Source organism: Stegostoma tigrinum, chromosome 23 (genome assembly GCF_030684315.1).
Source record: "Stegostoma tigrinum isolate sSteTig4 chromosome 23, sSteTig4.hap1, whole genome shotgun sequence".
Lineage (NCBI taxonomy): Eukaryota > Metazoa > Chordata > Chondrichthyes > Orectolobiformes > Stegostomatidae > Stegostoma > Stegostoma tigrinum.
In genome coordinates, this window is record NC_081376.1 from 48663241 (window position 1) to 48672786 (window position 9546).

The window sequence follows — 9546 nt, forward strand, 5'->3', positions numbered from 1 at the left end:
GTGATGCAGTGGGGGGAGGGGACGAGCTGGGCTGGTTTTGGGATGCGGTGCAGGAGGGGACGAGCTGGGCTGGTTTTGGGATGCAGTGGGGGGAGGGGACGAGCTGGGCTGGTTTTGGGATGCAGTGCGGGGAGGGGACGAGCTGGGCTGGTTTTGGGATGCAGTGCGGGGAGGGGACGAGCTGGGCTGGTTTTGGGATGCAGTGCGGGGAGGGGACGAGCTGGGCTGGTTTTGGGATACAGTGCGTGGAGGGGACGAGCGGGGCTGGTTTTGGGATGCAGTGGGGGGAGGGGACGAGCTGGGCTGGTTTTGGGATTCAGTGCGGGAGAGGAGATTTTGAAGCTGCCGTCCTCTGGCGGTTAATTCCACACACAAACGACTCTCTGTGTAGAAAAGATGTCCTTTTTAAAACTTTCTGCTCTCACCCCAAAAACTGCCCCCTAGTTTGAACTTCCCACCTTTGGGAAAAAGACCTTTGCTATTCACCTTGTCTATGCCCCTCATGATTTTATAAACCTCTATAAAGTCACCCCTCAACCTCCTATGCACCAATTAAAAATGTCCCAGCATATCCGGCCTTTCCTTATAACTCAAAGGCTCTAATTCCAGACCTAACCTGATAAAGCTTTTCTGACCACTCTCCAATTTAATAATATCTTTCCCATAGCAAAGTAACCAGAACAACACACAGTACTCTAGAAGAGGCCTCACCATCTTGTACAAGCTCAACATGATAACCCAACTCTTATACTCAATGTAATAAAATGTGAGGCTGGATGAACACAGCAGGCCCAGCAGCATCTCAGGAGCACAAAAGCTGGCGTTTCGGGCCTAGACCCTTCATCAGAGAGGGGGATGGGGAGAGGGTTCTGGAATAAATAGGGAGAGAGGGGGAGGCGGACCGAAGATGGAGAGAAAAGAAGATAGGTGGAGAGGACGTGGATGCCTCCCCCTCTCTCCCTATTTATTCCAGAACCCTCACCCCATCCCCCCCTCTGATGAAGGGTCTAGGCCCGAAACGTCAGCTTTCGTGCTCCTGAGATGCTGCTGGGCCTGCTGTGTTCATCCAGCCTCACAATTTATTATCTTGGATTCTCCAGCATCTGCAGTTCCCATTATCACTTATCTCTTATACTCAATGATTTGAGCAATGAAAGCAAGCATGCTAAACACCATCTTAACTCCCCTGTTTAGCTGTGATGCAAATTTCAAAGAATTATGTACCTGAATCCTAGGTCTGTCTGTTATACAACAAACCCTAACTGTGTAAGCCCTGTACTTGTTTGTTTTACCAAAATGCAATACGTCACATTTATCCAAATTAAACTCATCTTCCGATTTTCAACTCATTGACCCAAGCGATCCAGAGCTCTTTTTAATCTCAGATAACTTTTTTCACTCTCCAATTTTGGTGTCATCTGTAAATTTCCTAATCATGCCTCCTATATTCTCATCCAAATTGTTTATATAAATGAAAAACAAAACAACACCCATAACTAGCCCCTGAGGGACACTGTGGTTACAGGCCTCTAGACTGAAAATAACCCTCCACGACAACCACCTCGGTCTCCTGCCATCAAGCCAATTTTATATCGAGTCGACAAGCTCACCCTGAATCCCATGCGATCTAACTTTACTAATTAATCTACCATAGAACATAGAACATAGAAAAGTACAGCACAGTACAGGTCCTTCAGCCCACGATGTTGTGCCGTGGAATATTCCTTCAAAAATAAAATAACCTAACCCACATTCCCCTCAATTCACTGCTGTCCATGTGCATGTCCAGCAGTCGCTTAAATGTCACTAAAGACTCCGCTTCCACAACTACCACTGGTAAACTATTCCACGCGCTCACAACTCTCTGGGTAAAGAACCTCCCTCTGACATCTCCTCTATACCTTCCTCCTAACACCATGTAGAACCTTGTTGAAGGCCTTACTAAAGTGTCCATGTAAACCACATCTACCGCGCTGCCCTTGTCAATTTTTTGGTTACTTCCTCAAACGTCGCAATCAAATTTGTGAAACGTGATTTCTCTCCCATAAAACCATGCTGACTAACCTTGCCTCTCCAAATGTGTGTAAATCTGATCTTTCAGAATCACCTCCAACTGATATCAGACTGTCAGCTCTCTAGTTTCCAGGCTTTCCCTTAAAGCCTTTCTTAAATAAACGCACACATTAGTCTCCCTCCAGTCCTTCGGCACCTCATCCCTGGTTATAAATGATACTAATATTTCTGGAGACCCTGCAATTTCTTCCCTAACTTCCCACACATTCTGGGATACATTAGATCAGGTCTCAGAGATTTATCTACCTTTATGTTTTCTAAGATCTCCAGCCCTTCCACTTCCGTAACGTGAACTGTTTTCAAAACATGAATATTTATTTCTACAGTGCTCACTAACATAACCTGTACAATAACTATTTCATCCTTAAATATTATTGAAAATATAGAATGTTGCCAAAGCTTCTCCTCTTGCACTCATCAGGACAAAACGCAAGAGTGCCAAATATCAAACAATCACAACAATTTATACCCCCACCTTTTTTCTCCTGTCATTTTTCCTCCATTTCAGTGAGACTTCATTCTTGTTTGTCCTTTAAAGCAAAGATGATCATTTTCACCAGCTAGGTTTGGTCAGGTTCGAGTACCTCCATGCTAAAGTCGAACTGCACCAAGTGTCCTATTGCTAGCATCATGGGTGGCACTGATAATTTGAAATTTGGATGAGTTTCTGGCTCATATTCACTTTACATGAATTCATACTTCATCTGAAATATGCTTGCTTTCAAAGAAAGGTGTAGTGATTGTAATGAGTTCAGCTAGCTGGACCGCGTAGAATATGAGTTCTCTGATTGGGGCTGTTAACCTGGTCCAATCAGGGAGCCCTGGCTGACAGCTAAAAAGGGGAGTGTCAGAGATACTGCCACTCTGGTAGCTGACTCAAAAGGGACGGTACTGAAGTCAAGCACTGTTCATTTGTCAATGAAAGGTTATGGGATACCGATCTCTATGGCGTTGTTTAAGTGGCGATGACAGTAAGGCACAATCCTGAAGAAACTCACTGTCTTCTTTGAGCTGAGTAAGCATTTTTCATATCATGCCTTTGTTTGGGAAGCTTGACTCATTCGACCCTGCTGTCAAGAACTACATCCAGTATGTGGAAAGAACACGTTATTTTTCCAGTTAAACGATGTTGTGACAGATGAAATGCTGCAGCTTTTTCTGTTATTAGGACCCTAACTTACCCTGAGGCACCAGATACCAAAACCTTTCAAGAATTGACGGGCATAGTTAAAGAATATTACGACTCAAATTTCCTCTAATTCTGAGATGCTATCGTTTTTACGCGGCATGTTTGAGAACCAGGGAATCCGTATCAGAATTTTTGACAAGGCTAAGACAATTGGCAAATTCCTGTGACTTTGGTTTAGCCCTGAATGGGATACTTAGAGACTGTTTGGTATGTGGGATTGATGTTACAACAATGCAAAAACACCTATGAGTTGAAGCCCAACTGGACTTCAAACAGGTGCTACAACTGGCTTTATCATTGGAAAATACAGCAAGTGAAGCAAATGAGTTGCAGGGTATTCTGATAGAAATGGACACTCTCGCCAGTCCAACTGAGATTGGGGGACACCACTTGATTGCAGGCAATTGCATAGCCTCACTGAGGACATATCCTGATCAGAGGCACTCTAGGTTGGCCAACAGCAAAACTCCAAAATAAAGCCAAGCCTCAGGTTAAAACTTTCTTCAGGATCTTGACCAGCAAGCCACTGTAGTTGCTGGTGGTGTGCAGATTTGAGTCCTACCAGACCTAAATTGAGTAAGATAACTCATAGGCTTGTATCTAGGAGGGTACCTAGGGGAGTTCACACCCTGGATTGGAATGATCTGTTGAGGAGGAGCAAAGGCACAATCCGTTAAAGCAGTTAAAAAAAAGAGATTTAGATAATTCTCTGAAGGGTAAAACAAATGGAGGATTACAGGAAAAATGTTGGATTGAGTTGTTTTTACAAAGGCTCAGATTGATGACAGCCCAATCAATGTGATTTAAACTCCTTCCCTGTGGTTTGTGCCTTTCTCTATACTTGAGTGCTTCCACATACAATCCAATCATAGTTTAGGATAAGCTTATTTTTGAGCTGACACAAGTATGTACAATTGATTTTTGTTTGTCCCCCAGCCCTGCTATTCCTGTGTTCAGTATCTAATGTGCTGGATGAGATCTATACCTCAACTCTGTGTTGGATCATCACTACTGAAACATGACCAGAAATGTAACAGCATTACAGGAGAGATAATGGAACGGAGCGTGAAGGAGGGGCAGCAGCATGAATTCTTAGGCGTGGTTGGGAGTGTTAGTGGGGAAGGTGTTGCAGTGCTAGAGCTTCATTTCCAATGAGAGAAACGGAAGAGACTACCAGTTTAACCAAGATGAACTACTGGTAATATTTGTGCAAGTCCATTTCCAGACATTTTAAGTTGAAAATGACAGAAAATGGCATAAAATTCAAATTGTCTCCTTACAATATGTTCCATTCTTGAGTGGTTCAGTGTAACTGTAATAGTCTCAATATTGATAAGATACATTACGTTTCAGCATGCAACCCAAGGTGCAAAACATGTCAAATTGAAAATTAGAAACCAATAGGTTAAAACTTTTCTCTGTACATCATGTTCAGTCTGACCTGGCTGAGTACCATTTCATTACTCTTGATGTTTAGGTCAGGCACAGAGCCCATGGGTTCTACAGTTTCCAACCAACCTGGGTATACTATGATAGGGTTCATTCCCCATTGTGCCTCTGTGGCAATCCCAAGCTTTAAAGCATCCATCAGCACATAATCCTGGATGTTGAAATGTGCCAGGAAGAAGGATGTCTGTCTTAACTCGGAGGTTTGAAGAGGGTGTCTGAAACAGCAGGGAGTTGAATAGTTCAGAGACTCTGCAGACTGCACTCAGAGGAGTTGAGTGTCAATATGAACTGAGAAGAAGAGGTAGAATTTTAAGGACAATTATTCTGTTGAAAATTCAAATGTCTTTTTACCTTCTTAATTTAAAACAAAACATTTAATTGTCCAAATTAAGTAACCAGAGGAAAGATGTAAACATTATTAACAAATATTTTTGAAAGCCTTAGAAACTGAGCAATTTTGTGACTTTTACTGCTTCAATATTTCATGTTCTTTTACTTTTATTTGAAAAAGTGAAATAATGTAGGATTTCTCCACTGCTTAAGTAGAGAGCCTATGAGGCAATCTGATTTTTTTATGAAGGGTCACTTAGTTTCTCCTAGTTTCTGTATGCTGTAGCAGCTCTTCACGTGAAAATCAATCCTTATTCATCCAACATTAGTTTGATCTCTTTGCAGAACAAAGTTCCATTGTCTTCTGAGAGATGGAATTCTTCTTCATCTGTGTCTTGAAAGGGCAACCCCTCAATTCGGAGACTGCAGCCTCTTCCACAAGAGGAGACAACCTCTCTGCATCCACTTTCTCAAGCGTCCTTAAAATCTTGAATGTTTCAAATAGGGTCATCTCTCATTCTTCTAAACTCCAATAACAGGCCCAGCCTTTTTGATGTTTCCTCATAAAATAGTCCCTCCATGCCTGGGATCAGCCTAGTGTACCTTCTGTGGACTGCCTCCGTGGCCAGTCTATCTCTCCTCAGATAAAAGGACCAAAACTGTTCACAGTATGCAAGGTAAGAAGCAAAATCACCAACATATTGATTTCGGGTTTACTACCTAAGCTGCAGGAAAGTGGCAACAGGTAAATAAAATCATGGTGTTAAATGCATGGTTCAAAGATTGATGCAGGAGGAATGGGTTTCGGTTTCAGTTCAATTCCATTCTCACTCTGGGATTTATCATTATCCAAATTGTTACCCTGTAATGCTGCCATGGTTGGTTTGTGAAGCAGTGTGATGCCAACTGGGTGGGTTCAATTCCCATCATCGGCTGAGGTTACCATGAAGGACTCTTGTTCTCAACTTCTCCCCTCACCTGAGGTATGGTGGTCCTCAGGTCAAATTATCACCAGCTGTTTCTCTCTCTCTCGGTCTGGTAAAATATGGTGACTGGAATGCTGACATACCCTTTTTATTTTGTAAGCCTTCATTTCCCATCTCCCAAACCTTGCCCCCTCTTTCTTACTCAGCTAATGGCATTTACTTTAGATGTAATTTGTATGAATTATTTTAAAATTCATTTAAAATCCAATTTTAAAAATTGTACCTTGATAAGAAAAAACAAAACATGAGTAGGAACAGACCATTCAGCCTTGCTCCACCATTCACTCTACTTCAGTACCATTTTCCTGTGCATTCCCTGTACCTTTTGATGTGTTTAAAATCCATCAGTCTCAATTTTGAACACACACAGTGACTGACTTTCCAAAACCCACCTGGGGTAGAGAATTCCAAAGATTCACCACCTCCGAGTGAAGATATTCCTCCTGATCTCAGTCCTAAATGGCTCACCTCTTATTCTGAGACCATCTTTTTTTGGTCTTGACTACGGCCCTCAACCAAGAGAAGTATCCTTCCTGCATTTACCCTGTTGATTTCTGCGAGAATTCTGATTGGTTGAAGGAGATCACTTCCCAATCTTCAGAATTCTATGGAAGATAAGCCTAGTCTATTTAATCTTTCGTCATTGGACAAACTTCCGTCCCAGGAATTAATTTAGTGAATGAGTGACAAGTACATCTTTCTTTAGATAAGGAGACCAAAACCACACATAATATTCCAAGCGTGGTATTGCCAAAGCTGTATATAATTGCAATAAGAATTCTTTACCCCATACTCAAATTCTCTTGTAATATAGACCAATATACAATTTGCCTTCGGTAGCAATCCTATGACTTTAAGAGGTGTATTTTGTCCTTTTTTTGGAAAGATTTTAAGACAGAGCTACCTATTGGACCTAATAAAGTAAACAGCTAATGAGGCCTTGTGTTTTTTTTTTAAAAGTTGGAACAATAGAAGCAACCTGAATGGGTAGGGCCAAACTCCCACAGGATCAGGATTTTTTGTTTCAGTAGCAGTTGTGGCTGGGGTCTTGAAGATGTGGAAGCTATTCCTTTCCTCTCTTGGTTACAGCTAAAACCTGGGTGTTCTCTTTCTGCTGCTGGAGTTGCATGTGAGATAATCTGTTTTTCTGAATTTGCCTTTGTCAAGAGTGTGTGTATGGGATGTTACTATATTGGAACAGTTACTGTTTAGTAGTAAAATAATCTATTATTGTGTTTGGTTTTCCACTAGAGTTACAGCGAAGCCAATTCTTTATTTTGTTCTTTTATTGCATTTTTAACTATACTGTTTGAATAAAGTATGTTTTGCTTCAAATCTGGTAGTTTGACCAATCAAGTTGCATCTGGAAATGCAACACCTTACACTTACCTTTAAAATAAGAAATAGTTAGGGTTAAGGCTGTCTTCTTAACATGTTTTGAGAGGTTTTGGTCTAGTCCGTAACACTTCTTAGTTGCTTGCTTTAACTGCATATTAAGTTCCAGTGGCTCATGAAAAGAAACACTCACACCCCTATGAAATTCAACTTTTAAAGGGTCCAGTTTTTAAAACCTGCAGAAATAACTTTTTCTTCAGTATGTTATCGGAAATCTTTAGCTGCTGTACAACATTCAGAACATTTTCAATGTTAATCATCTCTAAAGCTACTAACAGCCAAACACAAGAGCCTTAGTGACTTCCTTCTGTATCATAATCTGCAACTCTGTGCCTGTTTGTTTTATAGGAGACAATATTTTTAAAAATCACCTGAAACTTTGATAAACTGTATTTAATTGTAATATACCTCTCTTAATGCGTTGAGTTTGAATCTCAGCAAGTCTGTGGGTTCGGATAAAGTTCCGCCAGAATAAACACTCTCCACTGACAACAAAACACTCAAGTAAAAGCTAAATATGTGAATGCTGTCAGAAAGTGGTGGAGAAACTCAGCACGTCTGGCAGCATCCTTAGAAAGAACAGAGTTAACTGCCAGAGAACTGGGGGAACTGTTTCATGATTCCATTGTTATATACAACCAGTCAGGAAATTAAGGAAGTCAGGAGAGGAGCTAGATTCTAAATTACATGTTTTAGTTCATTAAAAAGCATTTTTTTAAAAAAACTGGTTCACATGCGTGTTAATGGTCTGGCGGTCAATGGCTCCTTCAGTAAACTGAGCCAGTAATTTCTATTTCTCGCAAACAGTCCATTTCTTTCCAGCTAGCAACTTGGAGACAGAAGTGGAAGATCTGAGGCTGCTTCCCAACTCAACCTGCAGCCCTGCTGTCCCTCTGGACGTCAAAAAGGAACTGACTTAGAGTCCCAAAATCACATACTATAGCAATTCAACAAGGTCAGCTTTCACTCACGTGACAAGGATCGGCATTTCAGGTGCCGTTGGCAGATCTCAGAGGACATCCTATCCTGAGACGTGTCTTCTGGTTCTAGACTCCCCAACCAGCGGAAACATTCTACCTGCATTTAGTCTGATTAGCCCTGCTGGATTTCTTTTTCTATGTCAATCAGATTGTCTTTCATCCTTCTAAAGTCTAGTAAATACAGGCCCTGTGAAGACAAAACAGAAGTTGCTGGAGAAACTCAGCCAGTCTGACTGTATCTGTGGGAAGAAGGCAGAGTTAACGTTTCAAGTCTTGTGACTCATCAGAACTGTCATTCTTAGAATCAGTCAAGTGAACCTCCACTGCACTCCCTCTACGGAAATAGGTAGGGACACTGAAACCTCACACAGTACTCCAGCTGTGGTCTCACCAAGGCCCCATATAACTGCAGTAACACATCACTACTTCTGAATTCAAATCCATCAGCAATAAAGGCCAACATACAACTTGCCTGTATACCATCATTGATTAGTGTGCAAGGATACGCAGATCCCTTTGTACTTCCACACTGCCCAAAACTATCACCATTTAAATAATACTTTGCCTTTCAGACTGAAGACACTGTACTACATATGAGAAGAACTGAAATACACAGCAGAAACTGAAAATGATGCTGACTGACAATGGCATACTGTGGGAATTTATTCATCCATATACAATCAAGAATAATATCTCATAGTTTGGGACTGCTATTCAAAGTTTCCTTTCATCTGGAAGGTGAAAGAAAATGAGAGCAACAACAATCATTTCAGCAGGTACGAGCTCAGTTTGCGGAGCAAGGGACTGGGGCTGAAAGGTTAACATGAGAGAACAGTGACCAGGTCACACCAGGAGAATTTAAATGCATGTGTTCAACAGCGTGGGTTCTGCACGATTAGCTCACCACAAGAATACACTTATTCCCATGCTTCAGTGAGTTGGTCTCTCACTTCCTCCTGGACACATGGAGGATGTATTTTTCTTGACAGAGCTGGCTTAGATTTTCTTTCATTCAGTACCTCTGCAGATGATTTTGAGTCCGTGTTAAGAGAATTGGATCAGATTGACAAGGGGAGGCTTGGACTTTCCTTTGTCTCTTGAAATTTTCACAAGGGTTCTTTTAGCTGGATCAGAGATAATGGGA